At 46.8% G+C, this 27,530-nt stretch overlaps 1 protein-coding gene and 1 long non-coding RNA gene across 5 annotated transcripts in view; one reads left to right on the top strand and one right to left on the bottom strand.

Annotated features, from left to right (window-relative positions):
- The window catches only part of LOC102556385 (uncharacterized), a 36,890-nt gene extending 9,713 nt beyond the window's left edge, over positions 1-27,177 (top strand). The window contains exons 1-4 of one of the 4 annotated variants that reach the window (XR_015642648.1): positions 3,532-3,780; positions 4,911-5,533; positions 6,940-7,057; positions 26,788-27,177. This is a non-coding gene — a long non-coding RNA (uncharacterized LOC102556385). Of the gene's footprint in view, positions 1-3,276; positions 3,367-3,531; positions 3,781-4,910; positions 5,535-6,939; positions 7,058-26,787 lie in introns of those variants that run through there. The other 3 variants (XR_015642650.1, XR_015642651.1, XR_015642649.1) reach the window with 3 other exon arrangements.
- Positions 1-27,530, bottom strand: part of Zbtb7c (zinc finger and BTB domain containing 7C) — a 323,617-nt gene that overhangs the window by 276,730 nt on the left and 19,357 nt on the right.

Here is a 27,530-nt window from a genome sequence, read left to right as displayed (position 1 = left end):
CAATCCTGACATGTGAGCTTGCTCTTGTGAGGAGGTGCCTAAGGCTCTCTGTCACAAGCCTCCCAGTATTTGATGACCTTGTTTCAAACCTCACACCCACCAACTCCTCACTTACAGAAAGGGAAACTGAGGACCAGGGTGACTTCCCATATGATCCAGTTACAGCAAAGTTTAAACCAGACCTCAGACGTACCTTCTCCTACCAGCTTTGTGACATTCTCCGTTAGCTTGGCTAAAGAATCTGGTGTTGTGCAGGGCAAGCAGCATGGCGAAGCTAGGCATGAAGCCCTCTGCCAGCGTGGTGTTCCCAACAGAGGCCATAGTAGAAACACAGCCAGGGCCCAAATTAACATGAACACAGACAAACACGAGGTAAGGAGCAAAAGCCTCCCTAGGAGACACTGAAGTGCCTCTCATGTGGCAGCCGCTGTCCTTCCTCACACATACAGTTGGTGGCAGTGAGTTACAAGAACAGGAGAGAGTGCCTTACATTGGGAGGCTGGCCACTGAAGGTCACTCTTTCCCAGGGACATTTCCACCTGCCCTTCTTCCCTTTTTGTTCAGATCCATGACTTTATCTACCAGTGCTGGCCCCATAAATGACAACCGAGGCCCTCCTGAGTGCTCAGAACACAGCGCCACAGATACAGAGTCTCTGCCTTGTCAGGGGATGAATTCCAAGATGGCATAACATTTTAACCTCAAGCCCATTTGTGGCCGGAATCCGACAGCCCTGTCCGCCTTCCATCTCCCTCAGAACTGCTATCCCAAACATTGCCGGCACCACACATCTCTCCTCTGCCGCTCAGTGGCTCAACTGCGGGCTGAAGATCATCATACTGGGTAGTGGAGAGGATCTCTACCCTTCCCTGACTTGAAGAGCTTCAGTGCCATATCGCCCACTGCCAGAGCACCCCGGTTTGCATAATAAATGTTCCTCACAGGCACATGTGTGAACCTAGTCTCTGACTAATGGCAGGGTTTGGGGAGGCTGTGGAAACTTTTGGACATGGGGCCTTGCTTGAGACAGACACTGTAGGGCTGAAGGGATGGGACTTGTAGGAATGGCCTTCTCAGTTCTTTCCCAAATCTATCTATATTCCCCCTCCCCGCTCCTTATCCCCTTCCTCACTGCAGACATGACCCAACTATTATAGTAAAAAGAAAGAGTAGAGTCAAAGCAGCGAGAGCCAGGATTTGGGAGGTATTGAACAGCAAAGCTCACCTCAGCAGGCTCCCCATTGCTCCCAGGAAACCCCCCCGTGAGGAGCACATCCAAGACTTCTTAATGACTCCATTAAGTAATTCTACCTTCCTGTATATTCTTATATCTGATTGCAGAAGACTGAACTGCAGGTAAGACCGGCTTCTAAGAAAGCCTCCACCCATTCATTCCCTCACCCCAGACACCCCAAGCACCCACAAGGGGAGGAGACATGCAGACTAGAATCTGCAAGTCAAGGTACTGAAGGCAGCCCTTTGTCATTTCCCCCTGATTCGCCATGCCCTCCATCTAGGGGGTGTGCTTAACCTTCTCATTTTGCTCTCTCAACGGCTAAAAATCTTTTCTGCTCACTAAAATCAACCTCAATTACTAGCTCACTTCCCTTGAGTCTAGTGTGAATTCTTTTCCTTTGGGAATCTCCAGAGCCAAGGCCTCTGCTTGACGGAAGGCAGGAGAAGTCATCTGTCCTCACCCATAACAGTAAGCCGCCACCTCACACCCCCATGCCTTGCCCACCATGAAAGACTGTATTTCCTGAACTGGAGACAAGATCCATTCTTCCTCTCAAAAGTTGTTTTTTGTCAAGTATTCCGTAAGAGCAATTAGAGAACTAGCCAACACGCGGAGTGAAGCGCCAAGCCTGACCACACTGCTTTCCTGGTGAGCAGCTCTCTTGGAAGCAGTGTCCTCTAAAAGCGGGCATGTTTCCCAACATCTTCCAGCCTCCGTTGTAGCGAAGCTGGGGCCGTGTGACTGGTTCTGGTGTGTAAATGAGAATGGAACTGAAAGGATAAACAGCTGATGTGCCATCACCACCTCGACCTTCCCTCCACTGTAAACCTTCAGGATTAGGTCATGAAGATGCTAGAGTTGACACAACGTAGGACATCTGTTAGATAGCTAGCACTGATTGATAAAACTGTTCAATGGCTTCCCATTACCCTCAGGATATGACAAACTTCAAACTTCTCACCATAGCCATGATCGTTTCTTTAAAGATTTATTTACATATGTGAGTACACTGTAGCTGTCTTCAGACACACCAGGGCACCCATTACAGATGGTAATGTGAGCCACCACGTGGTTGCTCCGATGTGAGCTCAGGACCCCTGGAAGAGCAGTCAGTGCTCTTAACTGCTGAGACAACTCTCTAGTCCCACCATGATCCTTCTTATGGCCTGGCCCCATCTCTCTGTTCAACCCTGTCTCTTGATCCTTCCCTATGCATACCCTGTCGATAACCACTGCTTACCCACATCTTCAGGCCTTGTAAAAGCCATAACCTTGTTACCTGAGACATCAACCATATCTGAGATGCCCTTGTCTCTTCTTCCTGCTTAGCAAACCCCTGCTTACTCTTTGATACCCAGATCAAATGTCTCCAGCCTGACCTCTTTTATCCAGGCCCTTCCTGCTGGCCGTTGGACACCATCTACAGCTCTGGGGAGCCCTTTTTTACACTATTGTTTGGTTTTACTTTTCTGTCTGTTTTCACTGGACTATAAACTCCACATAAGCATGAACAAAGCTTTCTTCTGTCTCCCCAGAGCCTACCTCAGTATCTAGAATACTATTAGGGATGTTTAATGACTGTACAAATAGACCCCAGTCTAAAATCTTCCTGTGAAAGGCCGGGTCTCCTTAAAGAGATAGGATCAACTTCCAAGGAATCTTTAGGAGACTGGAGGCTTCAGATGAAAAAAGAAGCCCCTAGTACAGCCCTGGGAGCCCACAGGCTAAGGCTAGCCAGTTCTGTCTCTGTCAGTTGTGTGTCCCAGAGCAAGGCAGTCCAGTCCCTTCTCCAGCATCTCTAGGGCTCCTTTCTGAACATTGACAAAGCCCTCTGCCATCCCACGACAGTTCCAGAAGCCTCCTGAGTTCTTGCCTCATTTCCATGGAGCCTTCATTTAACCAAAAGTCTAATGAGGCATTTTCCAAATAAGAACTGGCCTCCCTGGTCATTCTATCTTAACACGGGATCATGGATCCTCCAGTGAAAGGGAGCTACTGGGTGAACTTGGGGCTCTTGGGAAATACACCTTTCCTGTCCCCTCCCCTCTCTCACCGCACAACAGAGGCGAGGGCTGTCAAAACAGCTGGATCCCAGCAGACAGCAGCGAGGCTGCCCACTCGGAAAGACGGTTAATATTAATGGAATGTCCTGAGGGTGGACCCGGTCTCATTCTTCATTCCTTATCCTTCATTCCGTGGTTTCTTTTATCTGGTATTTCTGGGCAAGACAAAGAGCAACCTGACTGGAATGCTACAGGCCAGCTTTGCCAGCCCATGCCAAAAATGCAGCAAAGGAGGCCGGAAGGAAGTTAGATGGACACTGGAGGCTCTTTAATTTCCTCTTCTGCTCTATCGGGCCAGCTTGCCCCAGCTCGCTCCCTTGTCTTCTGGCCCTCAGGCTCCAATGCCTAGGCTTCCTCTTTCCCTCTCCTCTCCAGCAATACTGTGCAGCTGCATTTGGTAAACTCCAGCCCTGCCTCAAGCATCGAAGATTCCCAGAAACTCAATTCTCACCCAAGTTGGAAACGTAAGGAAGAAGAAAGGTAGGTGGGCTTCTCCATCTCTCCCTCACTCTCTCTAAACTGGAGTTGGGGCCCAAAGGGCAGCAAAAGGTGGTGGTGGGGAGTGGGAGAAAAGCCCACAATTCTCTGATCCTCAGGAGAACTCCAATGGCCACACAGGTACCACACGCTCACTCACCCTGCATCAAGTGGGTGTCTTTGGTGGTGCAATATAAACAAACGTGGGGGAAGGGTTTAGCAGAGGAACAAAACCGGACTTGAAATCCAGCTCCAATTGAATGTGGTGACTCCTATACAGAATCCCAGCACCCTGAAGGTGACACAGGGTGCCTCGTATCTTAGGGTGGTTTGAACTGCAAAATGAGTTCTAGGTCACTCTGTCTCACGAAAGGATAAGAAAGGAAGGTGGAAGGGAGGGAGGGGGAGGGAAGGAGGGAGGGGGAGGGAGGGAGGGAGGGAGATGGGAAGGAGGGAGATGAGAAGGAGAGACATCTTTCCTCCAATCAGGTAAGTTGTCTAGCTGTACTGAACCCCAATTTCCCCCCTTGGAATGGGGACCTGTGCAGGATTGCTTAAGGACTGAGTAAGGCAGTGTTCCCGCCCCAAGCTTTGTGTGGTAGCAGGGCCCTCCTTAATGCAAATGTTCTCCTGACTCTGACAACTAGCTGTCATTTGAAATCCAACGGGCCAGGAAGCAGAAGACTATGCCCCAGGTCCCTGGGCTGCTATTGCTAGCTGTGACCTTAAGACTGTTCTGGGCCCTCCTCATCTTTTGGGTTTTGTCCTGTTTTCCCTCACCCACCCCGTTTCCTAGTCTTTAAAGGCAGTACTCCTCAAACTGCAGTGAGCACCAGGGTCACCCCGATCGCTCATGAGAATGTGGCTAGGGACTAGGTTTACTCATTCCCAAAACCTCTGCATCAGTGGGACTGGGAAAGAACTTTTCTACAGAGTTCCGGGTGCTGCTGCTGCTGCTGCTGCTGCTGGCTCCAGAAACTCGGGGTGGGAGGAGGGGAAATGGGGCACAGCCTAAGAATCTTATCAGTTCAAATGGCTTCATAACCATCTTAATACAACCAGATACGTTACTTGTTTTATATATTCTTCTTATCACTGTTTGTGATCTAACCACAATAATGTCTTGACCCAAGGAGAGCCATCTGTTTCTGCATTGGATACAAAAGAGTCTTCAGCAAAGAAAGCAACCAGGAGGAAGGGGCTTTCCAGGCTTGTCTGGCCACTCAGTTACTTGAAAGGAAGACCTTCAGAAAACTCCAGCTTCCCCCCATGACTCAGAAATGCTTGGCTAATTATCGTTTGGGGGCATGATGTCTGAGGAGGAAAGGCCCCTGGCTGCCTGAAGTCTGCCCAAGGCCAGGCCCCATTGCTGGAAGCAGGGCTGTCAGTCAGCTGATGACATTCTGAGTTCCACCAACAGTGTCAGGGCCCAGGAGAGAAGCTTCCTGCTGGGACTGGGCAGCAGGGCTCAAAACCCACACCCCGGAGGCTGTCAGTCTGCAGCTGGGATGGACAGCCCCTCTTAGCTTCTCTCCCAGCTTTCGTCGTCATAAGACCTGTCCAGCCAGGTGGCCAGGCTCTGAAAGGGTGGCTGTCACTCCACTAACGCCCTGGGCTTTGCCTCAGGGAAGAGAGCCTGCTCATCAATTACAGAATAAATGACACCTCCTCCACTCACTGCCTCTCACCCAGTTCCCCACCGTATAGACCTCCTTACCTTGGTGAATAGAAGCATGAAGAAGGAGGCTTTTATCAGGTACCAACACCTTTCTACACCCAGGAATGTGGTCTACACATTCCCAGAATCTTGAGGGAAAGGTCCAGGCAGAATCTAGACACTGACCAGGCCTGAGACCAAGTGCTCGGAGACCCATTCTGGATCCCCACGCAGGTTAGAGCTACCTAGGGAAAGCGCGCCCCATCAGAGCAAACCATAAAGCTCTGACTTTGTTCTTTGCTCACACTGCACCCATTTAGTAAAGTCTATTCCGGGTTTGGGGATGAAGACATGGCTCCTCCAGGACCCACCTCTGTTCTGAGCGCTCACTCAGGCGCTCACAACCACTTGCAACTCCAGTTTCAGGAGGACCTAAGGCCTCTGAGGGCACCTTAACTCACATATGTACATACATACATATGTATATATGTATATATGTATGTACATATGTGAGTATATATATATGTATATATATATATATATAGAGAGAGAAAGACAGAGAGAGAGAGAGAGAGAGAGAGAGAGAGAGAGATCAAAATAAAAACAAATATTTTTTGAAAAGAATTTATTCAAGTCTGGGCATTGAGTGCTGGATATCTGAACATAAACATGGTGTGGTCCTAAAAGTTCTAGTCTAAGAAGGGGAGATAACCACAGCAGTGATTACGGGGTACTGTGTGGGAGTTGAGTACAAAATGCCAGAAGAGAGGTTTAACAGTGCTGGCCTGGGCTGGTGGCACCGGAAAGCATCAAGAGGAGGTGATATTTTAACTGGTCCTAAAATACTAACAGAGAAAACGTGTCAAGACAGAAGTACCTTTCGAGGTCTTTAACGGGTGTTCAGCCCCAAGCCCCGCCCAGTCAGAACTGGTTAAATAGGTCATGATAAGTGCATACATCTCCTTTAGCGTCCTCCCCAAATCCGACTAGGACAGCAGTGTTTAAGATTAGGCATAAACACTGGTGAATGAGAAGAGCTGGAGAGGGGGTGATGGTAACTGGATTTTAGAAGCCAGAAATCAGAGGGACAAGTGGTGAATGACTCGGGGTCTATCTACTCCAGAAGACAGAGAAGGTGTTCTGCATCCCAGGTCACACAGCAAATCCCCCCTCCCTGCGCTGGAACTCACTGCTCCCTAAGCAGGAGGGGAGGGAAGAGATGGAAAGGGGAAGCTGGGCGCTAGTCTCTTTAGGAAGCAGTGTAGAGCCCAGGTTCTCTCTCTGGTCAGAATGGGCCCATGAGCGAATGGTGGAGGTTTATTCTTGAAAGAGGTCAATACATGCTGCCTGGAGTGATGAACACCAGGCAGAAGGGAGGGCAGACCCTCCCACACTGCCCACAGGCAGGACTGAAGAGCTCTCATCTACCTGGTGCTTCAGAGACGCCATGCTAATCCACCAGCCTTTCAGAGACAAATGCCTACAGTCAGTACCTTACTCTCCAGGAAAGAAGATGGACGGACCTCCTGAGGTCCCAACCAAGAAGGCATACCTCACAGTACTAACAATCAAGAGTCCTCGAGATAAAGGTCAGGAGGTCATCCTTACGTCATGTAGTGTAAGGTAAGTACAAATACATTTTCAACACATACACATACTAGAGGAAGGACAGGTATCCAAAATACACAAATGGCTCTTAAAACTCAGTGATAAGATGAACTGGAGAGATGGCTTGGTTGTTTACACACACACACACACACACACAGAGAGAGAGAGAGGGGGGGGGGCAGTAAAGACTGGATGAAACAGTGTCCAACAGTGTCCAATGTGACTTGTCACTAGGGAGCTGAGTTTAAATAAAAGAATGGCAACACACCTGTTAGACTGATTCATACTCCCAAACCAACAGTAGCAATGCTCCCAAGGACATGGAGGAAAAAAACCTTGTGTTTGCTGCTGGTTGGAGTTTAAAATAGTACAGTCACTTTGGGGGGGGAAATGGCACCGTTTTAAAAACAAACTAAACAGTTTTCTCAAATGATCAGTCATGCTCCTGTGATAGTGTCAGTCACGTGACATGGAAACATACATGCGCAGGAACCCCTATCTGTGAATTTTGTCCAAGATTTAGTCACAAAAACTTCGAAGATTAGAGACAACCGAGAAGTCCACCGGTAGACAAATGGATATAAAACTTCACTATATCCATGTAATAAAATATGATTCAGCAACAAGAAATGACCAATTACGCCACAAGAAATGACGGGCAAATCATATATGTGTGCTGAGAAATGCGAGAAGGCCTGTGTGCCGCAAGGTCCTGATGATATCACAGTCTAGAAAAGACAAAGCTCTAGGGAGGATCCGGGGGATATTTAAGGTGATGGTGAGACTGTTGTATATGTAATCGTAATGGTGAGTGAGGGTAAGACCTCCGGATATGTCAAACCTACAGAGCACCTTGTACACGGACTATTACCCAGAGATGCAATGCAGGATGACGTGGGTTTTGTTTTTTAAATCTGACTGCATTTAAAACACGGGAAACAAGCCCACTAGAAATGTTGAGACTGTGGCTCTAGCCGCAGACGGAGAGTAGGGGCATCCGAGTAAGGGGACCCAGTGAAGAAAACAGACGTTACCGCAAAGAGAGAAAGAGGAGTGGCTTCAGAAAAGCCACAGCGGGATGAGAGTGCAATATGGAGAAGCAGGAAGGCGGTGTCCCCAAAGAAACGCAAGTGAGAAGAGGCAGAGGCTTCCCCCAAGGGTGCTGGAGTGAGCCCTCAGCGGGAGGCTGCTCTGAGGAAGATCCCCCAAACTGGGAGAGATATCCAAACCAACAGGGGCACAAATCCCACTACAGAAACACCAGAGAGCACCGCAGTCCAGCTCTTCCGAGAGGGTAGAGTGCAGGGTTGAGACGTGAAAAGATGCTTCCTGATAGCAACGGACATGGTGAAGATCGGAACTTACAGAGAGGAAAGAAACCAGGGCCTGGAAAGGGAAGCCAGCAACACGGTGGAAGCGGCCAGACAAACGGGCGAGGAAATCAACAACATGGGAGAAAGAGTCAGCAAAGAAGTTGCAATCAAAATAAGAAGAATGAATAGAAATGCTGGACATAAAAAACCTCAGTGAATCAAATTAAAAGTAGAGGGCAGGCACCACCAACCGGCTCAGGCGGGCAGCAGGGCGATGTCAGGAACGGAAGACGTGGCCAAGGAAATGCGGTGTTTGAGCACAAGAGACAAAAAGACGAATGGACAAATACGGTTGACACATCCAAGAAGAATGGAGGATAACAAGGAGGCCGAACGAACATCCACAGAGCAGGAGCAGCTGAATAAAAACTAAAAGCACGGAGAATCTATTCGGTGAAGTTGTAGATGGGGAAAAAAGCAAATAGATATCTGAACACAAGAGGCAAAACCCTAAAGAGCCATGACCAGACAAGGATCTCTCCACAGATGACAGTCCAGGTCTCAAAAACTATAATGCAAAGAAACAAATGAAAAACTGTATGGCAAAAATGTCAACTCCCTTACACAGGCAAATATGGCAGCCTAGCATCCATCCTCACCACCAGCTCTAAATCCAGCTAGCCCAGGGTGACATGTTTCAGGCTCTAACAAGGGTTGCCATATCCAGCAAAGCTGTATTATAAAACTGATAGAGAGATAAGGACATTTCAACGCAAGCACAAACAGAGGCAGCATAAACTCAGATACACACACACACACACACACACACACACACACACACAAAATAGTGTACATGGAGGAAGAAAAAATATCAATTAGGAGAGCAAAGGAAAAACAAATTTCATATAGGAATAGATGAACAAAAGAGCTGGAAAGGAACCCATCACGTTCAATCCAGTAAAACAGCAAACAGTTCTAATAAGGGAGGAGGAAAAGAACAAATAATGACCCAGCCAAACGAGAAAAACCAACAAAAAGACAGGAGTTAACCAACCTCTATCAATAATAACCTTACATAGAAATGGCCTCAACTCACCAAGACAAAGACACAGATTACTCAACAGGATGAGCAAACAAGGCCCAACTGTTTGCTGTCTCCCAAGGATACACCTCATTGGCAAAACCTCTCACAGATCGAGAGTCAGAGGACACAAGTCAATTTACCCAGCACAGCAGGAAGAGACACCAAAATTAGTCAGAAGGGATAAAGAAGGCCACTAAATATTAATAGAAGTACATTTTGCCAGGAAGGTGTGACAGTTAAGTGTATGTTTGCTGAATATCACAGCTTTCCATGTCATTAAACAAACACTAAGGAACAGAAAAGGTTATGCTGTATCCTTAACGCTACAGGGAGTGGCTTCAGTACCCCACAATCATATTTAGCTGACATGAAAATTATCAAAGAAATTTCAAACTACACATAATTTAAAAAAATCACGACAGGTTTTTGCATCATGTCAGGTCATAGTAAAATAGTTTTTAATATTTATTTAGTATCCATGTGAACTCAACATACCTATGCAGGTACAACACAAGTGCAATCCAGTGGTTGACACCAGCTGCCCCTCCTGCTCTCCATCTCAATTTTTGAGCAGAGCCATTCACGTATCCTGGAGCTCACCATTGGCTAGGCTGGCTGACCAGAGAGTCCCGAGGATCTGCCTGCCGCCTGTGGGGCTGGTCTGTAGGTGTAGACTGCTTCATTTGGCTTTAACTGGGTTCTGAGATCTACACCCAGGTCTTCAACACTTGCAGAACAAGCACTTTAATGACTGAGTCATCTCCATCTGCCCGGCCCTGACCACACCATAAGAAAATATGAACGCCAACATTCCTCAAACTCTTCCTGAAAATTGAAAAGAACACCGCCAAATTCAGTATATGAAGCCAACATTATTACCCTGATACTAAAACTGGGTGAAGGCAACAAGAAAATTATAAGCCAATTTTCGAGACGACTGCGGAGGTAAAAAATTCTCCATAAAATTCTTGCAAACCAAATGCAGGAATGTATTCAGAAACCCCATACACCACAATCAAGTTTATTCCATTCCATAAATGCAACATACACAAAGCAATAGACATAATACAGCACACAGAGAGGCCTAGGACAGAACTCAGGTGATCACCACCATAGATGCAGAGTTCATCTCTTCATGATAAAAGCCCCGAAGAAACAGAAATATAAGGAGCAGAGTGTAGCATGACAAAGAGTATCTACAAAAACCCTATATGGTTTTATGATTATATATATGTATATATACATATATACACACATATACACACACATATATACATATACACACACATATATATATACATATGTATGTATATATATATATATATATATATATATATCCCATACGATACTAAATGGATAAAAACTGAGAACATTTCCCCTAGACTCTGGAATGAAACAAAATGACAAGCTGGTAGTTCCTTTTACTATGGGCATAAAGCTTCAGCTAGAGCAAAAGGACAGGAGAAAGAAATAAGAGTACAATGAGAAAAGGAAGAACCTCAATTATCCCTGTCTGCAGGTGACACATTGTTTACTTAAAACATCTTGTGCTGGCTACTTTTATGTGGACTTGATACAAGTTAGCCTCCCCTCCAGAGGAGGGAGCTTCAATTGAGAAAATACCTCCCTAAGATCAGGCAGTAGACAAGTCTGAAGGGCATTTTCCTAATTAGTGATTGGGGGAGGGCCCAGCCCATTGTAGGTGCCATCCAGGATGGGTTCTATAAGAAGACAGAGTGAGCCAGCCATGATAGCACACCAGTGACCTCCTTAGCATCAGCTCCTATCTCCATGGCCCTGCCCTGTTGGAGTTCCTGTCCTGACTTCCTTCAGTGACGGACCATGCATATATCAAAGAAGAGTACTATACCAGTATCTCTCACCCTATACAAAATCAATTCAAATGGATCAAAAGCTATGAGACTGCTAGAGGAAAACAGGAAACATACTTTAAAATGGCTTCCTGAAAAGAACTCCAGTAGTGCAGGGAAAACCTCAAGAACTGACAAATTGCATTTAAAAGGCTTCTGTGCCGGAGAAGACGCGACCATCAGGATGGAGGCAGCCTTCAGAATGGGTGCATCCTTTACAACTGATAGCTGACGTGGATTAATATCTAGAATCTACAAATATCCCACATCACAAGTCACCCAATTAGTAATAGGCCAATAAATTGAAGAGACAGTTTTCTTTTTAAAAATTTTTTAAATTAAATTTTCACCCTTCCGTTTTCTCCTTCCAAGCCCTCCTATGTAACCCCCCATGTTGCTCCCTCTTAAATGCATAGAGTCTTTTCCTTTAATTGGTATTGTTACTCACACACACACACACACACACACACACACACACACACACACGCTCGTGCACACGTATTTAAAGATATAAAGATAACCTGCGCAGTCTGTACAATGGTATTTATATGAATATGGTTTCAGGGCTGATCACTTGATATTGAGTAATCAACTGAGTTCATCCCTGAGTAAGATTAATTCTCCCTTTCTCAGAGGTCATTAATTGGCTGTAGTTGTCTATGGGTGGGAATCTGTTAACATGTCAGTTGCTGTTGTATTTCTTTGGGTCTTCTGTAGGCAGCCATATTGTTGAGGTATCCTGGGTGAAGCATCTGCCATTTCTAGGAGACACAACCTCACAGCAGACCTCCTGCCCCTGTGACTCTTCCACTCTCTCCTCACCCTCTACCCTGGGCTTAGATGCAAGAGTTATAAATATATCAAATGGGGCTGGGCACCCCCTTATTGCCCGTTCTCTGCATTTTGGTTGCCGCTTTCTCTGTCTCTGATGGTCTCTGTGAATAGACAGTTTTCAAAGGGAGAAATCCAAAAGGCCAATAAACACATTCAACAATAAACATGTTCAAAAGCGGCCAACCCCTTAGCCATCAGGGAACGCCAGTTTAAACCGTTTTGAGATTCTATCTCACCTCAGTTAGAACAACTATTGCCATGCAGATGAAGCTCACAGATGCTGGGGGAGAGGGACGTACATGCTGCTGGTGAGAATGTCTGGCACAGCCATGATAATATGGGTGTACTGGCTGGTTTTGTGTGTCAACTTGACACAGCTGGAGTTGTCACAGAAAAGGAGCCTCAGTTGTGGAAATGCCTTCATGAGACCCAGCTGTAAGGCATTTTCTCAGCTAATGATCAATGTGGGAGGACACAGCCCTTTGTGGGTGGTGCCATCCCTGGGTAGTGGTCCTGGGTTCTAAAAACAAGCAAGCTGAGCAAGCCAGGGGAAGCAAGCCAGTAAGTAACACCCTCCATGGCCTCTGCATCAGCTCCTGCTTCCTGACCTGCTTGAGTTCCTGTCCTGACTTCCTTTGGTGATGAACAGCAATGTGGAAGTGTAAGCTGAATAAACCCTTTCCTCCCCAACTTGCTTCTTGGGCATGATGTTTGTGCAGGGATAGAAACCCTGACTAAGGCAAAGGGGACTCCCATAATACCTGGGTAACCTTAGGATCCAGACACCGCATGCCTGCGTGTGCACCTGAAGGCCAGGCCTCTGCAGAATCACCGGCGTCCATATTTATTTCATGTTATTTCTAGTTAGAACCTAAAGTCAGCCTAATGCCCATCAACAAATGAATGAGTAAAGAAAGCATGATGTATAAACGTAATGGGGAAGCATGGGTGGTTTAGTGGTACTTTTTAGCTTGGAGGAATTCTGCCCCCCACATACACAATCAAATTTTATTCAACTGTAAAGAAAAAATTAAAATATGGCCTTTGGAGAGAATTTTATAGAACTGGAGATCAGCATATTAAGTAAAATAAGCCAGATGCAGAAAGACAAATAACGTGTTTTCTCTTACATGTAAAACTGAGAGAGAGAGAGAGAGAGAGAGAGAGAGAGAGAGAGAGAGAGAGAGAGAGAGAGAGACGGGGACAGAGAGAGACGGGACAGAGAGAGACAGAGAGAGAGAGAGAGAGAGAGAGAGAGAGAGAGAGAGAGAGAGAGAGAGAGAGAATGTCTTAGAAAGAGGACCACAGAAAGGAAGAAGAGGTCCTGGGGAAGCAGGTAGGAGAGGATGGTAAAATATTCGCAGGATGAAAACAAAAGAGCTACTATTTGGTGTGAGGAAGGGGACTTGCAAGAGGTGAGCAGAAATGGGGACAGGAGTTGAGGGTTGTAAGTACAAACAAAGCATAGTGATGTGTGTATGCGAGAAAATGTCAAAATCAAATCTACGTCTTTAATGCCTATCCAAAGTTAAGTTTGGAAAAGAAGAGAAAAGAAATAGAAAAGTGTAGGGGGGAAGCGGGGAAGAGAAGTCTAAAGGCCAGGGTCCCCCATGGCACTGACTCTGGCTGATAAGTCTCTCCCATGAGGATAAAGGCTAATGATCCTCCCAGGATGGCACCTTTATACTGGTGGTGGCAACCAACTAAATGACTGGCGGGACAGCAGCGGGAGCTAAGTTTTTGCTGCCATTGGAATAGACAGTTGTACAGATAAGCACAGAGGCTAATGTAAGCCTTGTGACCATGGATTAGAGATGGAGACATCCACAGGGACTCACAACAGAAGTACTTCCCGATGTGAGTGAACAAAAGGATTAGTGCACACACAAGTATCCTTGTCTTTATAATCTGGAAATCTGCAAACTGCCCTAGGGACAATTAACACAGCCTGTGTCCTGATCTCCGTTTCTAACACACATTTCTTAGAGAAATGGCTGAGTCTGGCACATTTGTGGTGGCAGAAAATGAAAATCCTGGGTGCACACTGCACCACATCAATGACAATGGGTGCACACTGCACTGTATCACTGACGATGGGCACACACTGCACTGTATCGATGACGACACTGTTCAAAGTTGGTGAAGGGAGGGCCAATAGACAGAGCCACCCCTGGCCGGCATGGGACAGGCAAAGCATCACAACAGTATATTTTTATGATCTAAAACAAACCTGAGTATTCATGAGTACATAGTAATAGTCAACAACTAGATGAATAAAAACAGTGAATTTTAAAATGAGGAAGCCTAGAAAAATGTCCCGTGCAGAAGAATGCTAAACAGTTAATGCAGATAGCAAACCCTTAAGGAGACAGAGCCCGACCCCCATTATTAAGTGTGGGCCGTGCAAAGTGTCTTTTCAAAGACAAAGTTAAGAAAACAGAGGAAAGTGAGAACAACTTTATCCATAAAGGAGGACTCTGACGGTGCTGTCTTGAGCCAGGTGACTGAGGTGAGTGTATGAACTTTACGGACGAAGGGTTACCTTCATGTAGACTGATGGAAGTGTCACCATGCCTCTGTGACCATCCTCCCCAAAACATACCATCCCAGTCTAGTCAAGAAAAAAGAATATCAGATACGTTCCAACTGAGAAACACCCAAGAAAACACATGGCCATGACTCCCCAAAGCTGTTGTGGTCAGTAAAATACGGAAAAGCTGAGAAGCTGTCACAAACCAAGAGGGAGACGCGTTGTCTAAGTGTAATGTAGCACCCTGCATAAAACCCTAAACTTGGGGGAAATGCTAAAGAAATCTAAATTCTGAGAAAAATTGAGTTAGCAACAGTATATCCATATTGATTAACTTATTGCGATCAATGTGAAATGCTAGCACAGGACCACTGCATATGAAGCATTTGAGGAGTATGGAAAATAATTCTATCCCTGTGTAATTATCTAAAGTAAACTATTTTTGTGGGCTGGAGAGATGGCTGTGTCCTCTTGCCCAGGAGCTGGATTCAGTTCCCGGCACCCATGTAGGGCAACTCACAACCATCTTTATCTCCAGTTCCAGGGGATTTGACATCTATTTCTCCACAGGCACTGCACACACATGGTGCACATACATACACCAGACACAACACCCACACGAAACAAATGCTACCTTAGCCTTTAAATCAACCTTGCAAAGAGGAAAAATGGGCCATATAGAAAAGAGAAAAATACAAGAATAGTTTCAAACTTACCAATGACAAGAAATACATCCAAAGGATGACAAAACACATTCGGAACTAAACACAAGATAACGGCACATGCCTTTTTAAACTCCAGCACTTGGAAGGCAGAGGTAAGTGGATCTCCGGTTCCAGATCGGCCTGATCTACAGAGTTCTAGGCTAACTAGAGTTGTACATTGACATCCTGTCACTGTGGCTAGGGAGGCAGAAGGTATCTGGGAGGGCTTGGGGGAAAGGAAGAATATGATCTAAATACATTGTATGAAAATGTTTAAAAATAAGGTAATAGTCAAAAACAAAACTAAAGGAAAATTATCACCAAACTAGAATTCTATATACATGTTGTGGTTAGTCTTGTGCACTGTATGTTTAGAAACTGAGTTCTGTGCCCCTATTCAGACTGTAACCTGATATTGGGGTGTGTATTAGTCAGTATACTATAAAGATTGTTTCCATTAATTCCTGATTGGTCAGTAAATGGCTGAGACTTATGACTGGGCAGAAAGCATAGGAAGGTGAGCCTAGAATCCAGAAGGGGTCTAGACAGAGACCACAGAGAGGAAGGAGAGAGAAGACAGGGAACAGGTCACTATTAGATGGGATAGGCCAGCAAGGGGCCAGGAGAAGTACATCCCGAGGACAGACTGATGAAGCAGAAACAGCCCAAGCAAGGCTCAAACAGTAAGTAACGTGGGACATATGGTTTGGATATAAACAATAAAAGCACAGAACTTGCCCAATCCAGGCTTACAGCTTGTAAAGGAAATACCAGAATTTTGCATATTTTATATGGGCTAGCTAGAATAAATAATTCATTTACATATCCACTTACAATGTCAAACATGATGGTAGGATTAAGAAATTTATAGACATTAGAAGTTTCAAATAATCTGTCTCATGCACTCTTTCTTAGGAAGATACTGGGTTGAGAATTAGCCAACCTTCTGGTATCATGAAATGACATTAGGCAGCCCATGAGACACAGATTAGACATGTCTACCAGACATGTCTGGGGATGACTGAAAGAAAGGAATTCATAGGGTTCAAAAAACAGAAGATCCAACACAGGAGGGATTCACATAACCCTTTGAGGGATGACCGTGGGATCATAAAGAGATACAATGTTTCATAATCAGCTCTAGAGACAATGACTTCTCCAAAAAGTATCAACCTCACAGATATATTAGGCTAACTCTCTTGAAAAGAACATGCCCATAGTTACAACAAGTAAACACTTGATGTCTATAACATAAATACTTTTCGAGGAGAAAGAGGTGGTGAGGAGAGAGAGGTGATAATATATCCGTTTTTGCTAGGTTGCATTGCAGTAACAAAACCATCTCAATAGGTTACAAGGCAAAATGTTCTTTCTGACGCATGTAATCCTAAGACACAGCTCTTATGTGAGCTGTGGCCATACTGCATGACTTACTCATTGTAAGATCTAGGCAGAAGCATCAGTCTCTCCTTGGGACATTTTGGGGTTGGTTGGTTGGTTGGTTGGTTGGTTGGTTGGTTGGTTTTTTGTTTGTTTGTTTGTTTGTTTGTTTGTTTGTTGGCTGAAGAGAACGGTCAACTAGACCTACTGTCTCTTAAGCCTCTGCTCAGATGTAACAGGATCGCTCCTGCTCACTCCACAGATGGTGCTAATCACACAGCAACGCATTGTGTGTCAGCTTATTGCTCTTCCCGTAAGGACGCAAGCCGCACGACAATGGAAGCAAATGTGTTGTGCACTCGCAGGGGCGCAGGAAGCCCAGCTGCAGTTGAAAAGTGTGTGTCTGTATTATAGAGCGGAAGAAAGGGGATGCGCAAGGAACGAAGTCGGTTTTTACCTTTCCACTTGTGGGAAACCAATTGTTGGTGCCGAAAACTGAACTCAAGAATCTTTGAAACAGAGGCCAGTATAAAATTCAGGAGCAGGAACTTTTCAATAATATTTGTATTTTCTTTGAAAGCGGCACACATGTATACAATGTATTTTGTTTGTTCATTTGCTCCATTTTGAGACAGGGTCTCACTATGTAACCCTGGCTGGCCTAGAACTTACTATGTAGACCAGGCTGGCCTTGAACTCAAGGAGATTTGCCTGCCTCTGCCTCAGCCCCCTGACCCCTGCACCCCACCTCCCAAGTACTGGGATTGAAGGTGTTGGCCAGTACGTCCATCAGTTGAGTGCATTTTGAGTGCATTGAGTGTATTCACCCATCTCTACCCCTCTCCAACCCTCCCCAGTGCCCCTCACCCCACACCCCTCCCAACTTCATGTCCTTTGTATAAAACTGTTATTAGTAACTCCTTGAGTCCAATTAGAGCTGGCCATATGAGCGAGAAAAAAATTAAAAATAGTTGCTTCTTAAGAGGCAAATGAGAAGAAAAACAGTATATTTTTATAAGTTTGTAAAACATTTGTTAAAAATTACTAAAAGGTGGAAAGTTACAGCCAGGAGGTCGAGCTACTCTCATTACCTGTCAGTCATATGCAGTGCGCTTTTCACTGCTTCTCATAGTAAGAGGGTGTCCAAATCACTTAAAACAATGCGAGTGAGGCCAGCGGCAGCCACTGTTAGGACACTTCAGAACCCCCTCCTGTCACATGTCTTCTGTACTGACACTTGTTCCTACATAAGAGAAGCCTAAATATTCTTCCCTTTTAAAGGGCCTGTTTATCACCATCCAAGCCCCAGAAAAAGAGTAAGGATGAACAATGCAGAAATTACAACAGTAGAATCCAAAAGTCAGGCTATCGACCTCAGAGCATGGCCGCCAGTGCTTTGTGGGGGCCTAGCCTACAAGGAACCCATAGATCTGCCCCCATGCAGGGCAGGGCAGGAGACTCTGTATCTGGAATCTTGCCCTTCGAACGGCAAGGTTTGGAGACTTAAAACTTACCCACACAAGGAAACAGTGGACCAAGTGAGAATCTTCATTTCCCATAAATTCTCCAGGTGTACCTTGCACTTTGGTGGAGGACAGGGACACACTGCGACCTGCCTAACTGGAGCTGTGGTCCAATCCACTGTTTCCTTCTTGCCCTAACCAGGCCATGTGGGAACTGGCATTGAGAAACTGGAATCTAAAGGTGACATCATCTTAGTTTCCAGAGACTGGCCAGTTCCTAGTCCCTCCCAACAAAAACTTCAGTAGAAAATTAAGTTATGGTCTTTTTTTTTTTTTAAACAGATGGGACTTAAGGCTAGCAGGATATTTCACTTCAGATGTTTCGGTTGTCTATAATTAGATCCATATTTAATTAAGCATTTAAGTGTTTCAATTAAGTATATTTAATTATAGAAAACTCTAATTTGGAGTGTATGTTGTTGTTGTTGTTGGTGTTGGTGGTGGTGGTGGTGGTGGTTTACTTGTTTTAAGAACCAGTAAAAAGATAAGGGGAGGAGGGTACGCAAGAGTTTAGCACATCATGGGAGGGCAGGTAGCAGGCAGAGTGGACCTCGGGAGCCTGGGAGAGGCTAAAGCTTTACTCATGGCTTCGACAAAGAGAGATGGGGTATGTGAGAGATACCCCAAAGAGTGAGCAACGTTAGGGTCACAGCTAGGGGCGCTCTGTGAGAAGTTCTCTTCACGTGAGCACATTTTACATTACAGGGACCTAGAGCAGAGCAGCGGAAATGGAGGTAGAGCCAGTAGGATGAAAACGGAAGTCATGAGGAGGAGAAAGAAGCAGGGACTGTTTCGGTGACTATATATACTATATACTAGGACTATATACCACCCCACCTCACAGCCTGATGACACCCAGGCCCTTGGCTGAACGAGATTATGGAGCTGAAGTGAGTCCAAGAAGGCTGATAGTATATTTCTAGACACTTCATGTTTACTCCTTTCCGGATGGTGGGTCTCTTCCACCATAGAGTCCATACTTCCCATGTGGGAGGAGGCAGTGCAGGCCCTAGCACACCGGCAGAGCCCTGTGGCATGTGACACCCAAGACAGTGTTTGTGACCTCTGAAGAGGTTGGTTGGGACCATGGGATTAGAACCAACCACCCACTGTCCTAGCCTGTTGATTTTACAAATCCAGCAACTACAGATCCCGTCGTTGGGTGTGGCCAGGAGGGGGTACGACACCATGAAAAGTCACCTCCATTCCTGTAAGTCCACACAAGCACGCTAGTGACGTGGGTGTAACAGCCCCCACAGGGGCCGATCCGCCAGAAGTGCACAGACCAAGGAGGGGAGCAACGGCACTGGGTGCCCAGAGAGTGAGTGAGATGCACAGTGGTCCCTTCAGCCTCCTCAAGCCAACGGTGCAGAAACTCACAGGAAACCCCGGATGTTTGCAGAGTTCTGATTTGTGGTTTCCAGCAGGCATCGTGTGGCTGGCTTGCTCCTCGCCTCCTGCCAGGCAGCCAGCAGGATAAACACATGGCCCACATGTCTCTACAAAGCTCCCTTAGAACCTTCTTCTCAGCAGCCCCGAGTCCTGCAGGAGATGTTCTCCGTCCATCCTTTCTGCTATAGTCTTTTTTGACCCCTCGTGGTTTAGTCACAGAAAACTGTCTGCTTGGCATATGTTTGCCCGTCTAGCTTTCCTCTCCCACCCTCTCGTCCACCAAGGATGCAATCAGGAAGAAGGAATGTCCACAATGATGGGTTCCTCTCTCCTGTAAACGTTCTGCAGGTCCAACCTGACAAGGAACCTTCTCCATCCCCTCAGGGACCATCGCTGCTCCTGTTGGAGCCTGAGAAAAACCTGTCCTCTCTACCAACATGGAGTCTTCTGCACAGGATGTGACACATGAAGGAAGAGATGGGCGGTGCAGGGGACGCCCGTGCTGAGGCCACAGAGGGAGAAACGCACCAGTCCCACACCCGGGTGCACTTGGTAGAAGCCTGCTCTATCCATCTGTTAGCAAATACCCACCCACCCTATCGTGGTAGACACAAAGAAGCCCTGATACCTGTGTGGTAACGGGAACAGACTAGGCTACAGAGCTCGGGTCCACCCACAGGAACCATGTTTTCAAGCCATAAATCATGGCTGTTCTGGAAAATTCCAGTCATAGAAGAGAAAGAAATATATACAAATAACCTTGGAAGCAGGAGGAATGAAGACAGCCTGGACACAGATGTGCCTCGGGGATGTAAGTGGCAACCCAGGTAAACCGAGGGGCTCCACGTCACTCTGCAAGGCCGACAACCAGAAGTAACTGAAAGGAAATTCCAGGCCTCTTTATGACTCTGTGAATGTTATTCTCTCACCAGCCAACAGAGCTCCCATCCCCTTTCCCCTTCAATCTCCACATTTCTCTGCAGCCTCAAAACCTTTCTTTGCCAGGTCTTCCAAAGGCCTCCCAGCACAGAGCATGCAGCCATTGTGTGCTCTTCTCTCTCTCTCTCTCTCTCTCTCTCTCTCTCTCTCTCTCTCTCTCTCTCTCTCTCTCTCTCTCTCTCTCTCTCCTCAGCCTGATGTAAGAGTACAGAGGTGAGATCCATCCCGGAAGACTTCTCAGAGCAGGAAGCAGGCACGCTGACCTGTAAAGGGCAAGTTGGGTTTTCAGAGGAGTGGAATGAAACATTGTAAACTAAAGGATATCATGAGCCGGCTGGAGAGATGGCTCAGCGGTTAAGAGCACTGGCTGCTCTTCCAGAGATCCTGAGTTCAATTCCCAGCAACCACATGGTGGCTCACAGCCATCTGTAATGGGATCCGATGCCCTCTTCTGGTGTGTCTGAAGACAGCTACCGTGTGTTCACATACATACAATAAATCTTTTTAAAAAGAGAATGTCACGAGCATGCTGCAGAACAGCGGCGTTGCTGGGGTTGCAAAAGTCAGAGGCAGCAGAACCATGGGGGAGCCAAGGCCTAGCGGGGAGTGGACAGAGTGGATGCTGGGCCAGAATGCACTACAGGTTTAGCCATGGAAAGGTAAACTGTGAGGAAGAGCATCCCAGGAAGCCCCGGGTGGGGGTTGGGGGTGGAGAGGTCAGGAGGTGTGTCCTTCATTCACCCAGCAAGTCTGTCTTCACCTTAACATACTCTCCGTGTAAGTGAGGCTTTCTTCATTGCTCACCAGCAGCGGAAACTGAGAACACCAGAGAACAGTCACCTGAAAGCCACAGCTTATCCCTAGCTCACTTTGAGAGCCAGCTGCCTTCCCCAGGACTCTTCCTGAACTCCGTCGAGTCCTAAACGCAAGGCATCTGACCTCCATGCTTTTGTCTCTCCTTCCTCAAGCCAGAGAAACCAGTACAAAGACAAGCCAGAGAGATGAGCAATGGAAAAAGAAATCAGGTCTGGGACCCCTGTGCGCCTGAATCCATGCAAGCAAGAGATGTTACTGTCACCCTTAGTGGCACAAGCTGAATGCAGCAAACATTGCCATTGGGCCAAAATCTTGGCCTCCACCTCACATGGTGGTCCGATCGGCTATGCTAGCTTGTTTTGTAAGCCTGCTGCTTTCTCCTTGCTGTTGAAATCCCAGCTGCCCTTTAAGATACCTCACCTACAAAGCCATTGGAGCTCCGACCCCCAGCTCCTGGGCTCCCACCCCCATCTCTGCACTGTCTCTCTTCCAGACATCGGCAGTACCAAACAGCTCACTACCTAATCCCAGGGCCACTCTGCCTCCCACCACGTGCCCTGCTGGTGAGGGGCTGCCCTTATGATTGGAATTGTATTTGGCATTTTCATGTGGGCTTTCCTGGAACACCACAAAGTGTACAGGGCATAAAAAAAAAAAAAAAAAAAAAAAACCAAACCAGAACGAACTGCCGTCCAGTAACTGGCTGTTTAAACTGGCTTTCTGTTTGTTAGTATACTAGTTAGTTTGCTTGTTTTAAAGGCTTATGTGTACCTTTTGCTTTTCATACTGGGCAGTCCATGAGAAAGACTGGCTTATTAAACTAATTTTAAAAAGACCGAATTTCATGTAAACTGGCAAATACTAGTACCGTAGAAATAGGACACAGAAGGAGGTCTGCGCAGCTCCGTGCGCCGTACGTGGAAGTGGCTAGTGCGTAACCGATTTAGAACAAGTGGTGGTAGAAGGGTTTTTTTAGACACGAACAGAGAACCTCCAAACTGTTCTCTAACGAGTTCAAATTGTGTGCTTTCCCTCGTCTTGTTTAAAGGATTAACTGCACACACATGCGCACACGAGTCTTTATTTCAGATTTAGTGATAACTTCTGCCCAAGCCTGGCTAAATCGTCACACTTTCCAAATGACTGCCCTGCAGTCTAACGAATGTCTTCATAGCTTCAGCTGGGAGTGGCGAGCTAGCGCTGTGGCCGCTGTGTGTGTATGTGTGTGTGTGTGTGTGTGTGTGTGTGTGTGTGTGTGTGTGTGTGTGTTCATATACTCTGTGTGTGAGTGTCTGCCCATCCGTGGGCCTTATAAACCCTCCAGGAGTCTGTGACACCCTGGGGATGGCATTATTGAGAAACAGGTGGGCCTCCGAGATAAAGGAGATAAGATGAGGGTTCAGTCATAGATTCTACTCCTGTCTAATGCATGGCCTAGAGCCAAGCCCTGTGCGTCCGTGACTCTTGGCTTTCTCACTTTTAAAGGGCATAGCCTCTAAAATAAGTGGAAGCGCTTAGCTCGGAGCCTGGTGCAGGAAAACGTCTGTTAGCAGTCACGAGGAGCGGGACTTCACTCAAGTGCTTCCAAGGATGGACTGTGCTTCAGCCTCTATGCGGGTCTCTCTCAGCCCCCACCTCAGCCTGTCTGTTAACTGAAGAGGCCCACTGCTGTGCCCACCTCTTTCAGTGAGGCCTTTCCCAAACAAACACAGAATTGGGCCAATCTTGAATATGAAATGGCTCGGAAGACAAGCATTTAACCATGCTTGCTAACGCTCTGGGGCGTTTGTAGAGCCTGGCAGAGGGGCTGGTGGTAGGGTACTCGATATACAATTTTGGAACAAATTAATGAATCTGCTGCCTCTCTCGAGTTTCTCTAGAATCCCTTCTCCACTTTGGGATATAGTCACTGAGCTGACAGAAGGTTTCTCGTGAGAAGCATATCAACATATGTCATGTTTATGATGTCATCCCTGACACTAGAAAGACTTCAACTACCCACGTGCCAGGCAGCACTGGTCCAAGGACCCTTGATGAGGAAGCACCCTGGGCTGTCTCTGTGCTTCCTCTATGTTTTAATAGAGGCAGTAAGTGGCGGCAGGGATGGTCATGCCAAGAGTGGGGATTGGGGCCCGGAGATGTGGCTCTGCGGTTAAGAGCATTAGTTGCTCTTGCAGAGGACCTAAGTTCTGCTTCCAGCATCTGCACGGTGGCTCACAACTGTCTATATGTCCAGTTTTGCATATATGCAGGTAAACTTTCAAATACATAAGATAAGAATAAATGAACATTATTTTAAGAAGAATGAGGAGTTCAGACCCCTAGCACCCATGGAAAAAGTCAGTCATGCTTGGTCTTATGGACCTATAACCTTAATGTGGGGGTGTATGTGTGAAGAGATGAGCAGCCCCCCAAGAATGCATAGACCAGCCAGTGTAGTCAGTGAGTGCTAGGTTCCATGAGAAGTTCTGTCTCAAAAGATAAAATGAAGGGGCTGGAAGGATAGCTCAGTGGTTAAAGTATTTACTGTTCTGGCAGAGTTACTTGGTTTGGCCCCCTGCGCCCATATAAGGTGGCTCACAATCACCTGTAACTCCAGTTCCAGATGATCTAACACTCTTTTCTAAGATCCTTGGGCACCTGCGGATACATACGGTACATAGGGACAAGCAGGCACACATGTGTATACATAAATAAAAATAAGATTTTTGTAAGTAGAAAGCAATATCAAAAAACATCTGGCCTCCACACACTTGCACTCATAGGAAGCTGCACACAGACAGACACATACACACATACACTACACAGACAGACACAGACACATACACACAAACACTACACAGACATATACACACAAACACTACACAGACAGACACATACACACATACATTATACAGACAGACACATACACACAAACACTACACAGAGAGACATATACACACATACACTACACAGACAGACACATACACACATACACATACAGACACACATCATCAGCAATTAGAGTTGTCCAAGTAGAAAAGTGGCATGCTTACACTAGCAAAAAGAAAATCCATACAGATAAGCTAAAACAAGAAATTTTTAATTTCAATAACTTCAAAGTCATCACACTTTTGCACACAGACCGGTTGTTATAAAAATAGAATCATAGCATTGCTTTCTCAGTCAATGATTTTGGCCATCTTTTCAAAGAACTCTGCACATCTCCACTGACGTTCGTTCCTTAGCGGCTTAGTCAGGGTTACAATCGCTGTGACGAAACACCATGACCAAGGCAACTTAGGGAGGACAGGGTTTATTCAGCTTACACTTCCGCATCACTGTTCATCACCTAAGGGAGTCAGGACAGGAACTCCCACCGGGCAGGAACATAGAGTCAGGAGCTGGGGCAGAGGCCATGGAGGGCTGCTGCTTGCTGGCTTGTTCCCTATGACTTGCTCAGCCCACTTTCTTATCGAACCCAGGACCACCAACCCAAGTTGGCCCCACACACAGTGGTTCTGGCTCTCCGTCATCAATCACTAAGACAATGCCCTACAGCTGGATCTTATGGAGGGCCCTCCCCAATCAATCACTAATTAAGAAAAAGCCCTTATAGATGCATTTTCTCAATAGAGGTTCCCTCCTCTCAATAACGTTATCTTGTATCAAATTGTATAAAACTATCCAGCACACTTAGTCAAGAAAAAGAAAAGACTACTTCTTTCAGGGATACTGGGGGTGGAGCTGAGACCTCATGCATGCTCTGCTGTACAAACACTCTCCCCCTCACCCTGCCCCTCCTCTAGTCCCTCTCCCCCTCCCCCTTCCTCTTACTCTCCCTCTCCCCCACCCTCTCCTTTAGTCCCTCTCCCCCCTCCCCCTCCCTCTTACTCTCCCCCTCCCCCTCCCTCTTACTCTCCCTCTCCCCTCCCTTCCCTCTCCTATAGTCCCTCTCCCTCTTCCCCTCCCTCTCCATTTCCCTCTCCCTCTTCCCCTCCCTCTCCATTTCCCTCTCCCTCTCCTTCTTCCTCGATAGCTTTCTTCTCTCTCTCCCTCTCTCCCTCTCTCTCTCTCCCTCTCTCTCTCTTTCTCCCTCTCTCCCTCTCCCTCTCCCTCTCTCCAGCATCTCACCCTGTAGACCAGGCTGCCATCGAACTCACAGAGATACCCTGCCTCTGCTACCCAAGGCTAGGACTAAAAGTTTGTGCTGTGTGCCACCAAGCCTGGCCCCTAATCAATCCTTTAACATATATAACAGAGACAATACAACAATCCAATGTGTTCAGAGTGTAAATGAAGTTGAAAGAGAATCCACTGCTCTCATGGCCAGCTGGTTCTAAGCCTATTCTTAGCAGACGATCATGACGACTGCTGAGGCTGTTGAAAGACATAATCGCCTCGTTTCCCTTCCGGTATCTTCAGGTGACAGCAAACCAACTCCAGCCAGGTCAGCTTCCCTGTGGCCCCTTGCTCGGCAGAATAAGATACTGCCTTCCACCACTGCCAGCATCGGTTCCAGCCCCAGCCAATCCTGTCTGTCCTGTTGTCCACATGTCTCTGTCTAGTCACTGGGGGAAACCTAGGCACCGTGAGACTCAGGGGAGAAGCAACTCAGTAAGAGCTGGGAGCCCCTCGACTATTCCGTCCCTGCCCTGGGTCCTTTGCACTTGACAAGGAACTTTCTTCTGGATCTTGCTATTGCTAAGAGCTCTCGTATTCCCCTTCCTGTGTTATGAGGCCAGCACAAGTGAGGAAGGACAAGGGCTTCCCTGCAAAAGAAAGCTATGAGACCCCCTCAAACCCCACCACTACCTCCAAGTTTTCTATCTCCTCATCGTAAAATATTGACGGGAACACTGGAACCTCAACCCTTCCCTCGAGGGGGGTTCGTTCCAGAGAAGCAAAGAAACACACACACACACACACACACACACACACACACACACCACCACCACCACCACCACCACCACCAACAACAACAACAACAACGAACAACAGGATTGGGATGGCTTCCGCTGTGTGACAGCCCCAGGTGCCTCTGCCCTGGGATAACTTCTACCCTGCTTTTCCCAGCAAGAGGACCCAGGAGCAGGCTACAAAGTTCGTCTGAAGGGGCATGCTCTGCTCCCCATGCCGGACAGGACCGGGACAGGCTACAAAGCCTGTTCGCTTCCCTGTCAGAAACTCCTTTCTGCTTTTTTCTGACTGTGATCCCTTACACGTTTGAAAGACAAATCAGTCAAGTATACTTTCTACAGAATAACGAAACTCTACTAAATTAACAGGATGTGACTTAACAAATCCCCTCGTTCACAAAACCAACAGCAAGGCAGCACTCCCCAGCCACTACTTTAAGCACCTTTCCTTCTTTCCACAGTTGTTCACCTTGGAACACCTACCCCTCCCTGGAGGCTTGTTCAACAACAACAGCTCTGAGCCTGGACCCAGGGCTTCCCATTCAGTTGTAGAAGCATGGCTCCCCTGCCTGCAGGATCAACAGGACTCCAGGACTGACAGCATCTCCTTCCAGTGCTGGGCCCTCGCATCTGGTCAGTGGCATAGCTCACACTGCCCAGATGCCACGGCTCGACTCTCTCCCCGGGCTGCTCTCAGCTCCAGGGACAAGTTGGCTTTCTGCTCCACAGCAGCTGGCACAGGCTGAAGGGAACAGCCTTGTAAACAAGCACCCCAGCAGATGAATTCCCCACGACGGTCCCTGGAATCAGAGGGACCACTGTCCCCCTCTCAAAGCCAGAGAGCTTCCCTTCCCACAACACATGGTTTGGATAATAAGTACTTGTAGCTACAGACAATCTGGGTCTTCGCTTTTTCCTTTTTTTTTTTTCCCTTAAGTTTTGAATGCTTAAAAACGAAACGCCCCCTTTAAAAGAAATCAATCTCCAAATATAGTTGTTTTATTGTTATTTTCAGAACTTTCGAACCAACACATGTGCACGCCCCAACAGAATACAAGCAGGATCTTAAATCGTGGTTTCTAAACAGAAGACATGTTGTTGTTGTTTTTTCTCTAGCGGCTTGACTCCTTACTTGGAGTTATCAGGTGTAACAAATGGCTTCTTTTGGAACAAAGGCCTATGTTCTGGGGTCTCCTCTGGGGCT

Source organism: Rattus norvegicus, chromosome 18 (genome assembly GCF_021556685.1).
Source record: "Rattus norvegicus strain SHRSP/BbbUtx chromosome 18, alternate assembly SHRSP_T2T, whole genome shotgun sequence".
Lineage (NCBI taxonomy): Eukaryota > Metazoa > Chordata > Mammalia > Rodentia > Muridae > Rattus > Rattus norvegicus.
Note: the sequence above shows the minus strand (reverse complement) of the source record. Positions and strands in the feature narration are given on the sequence as shown.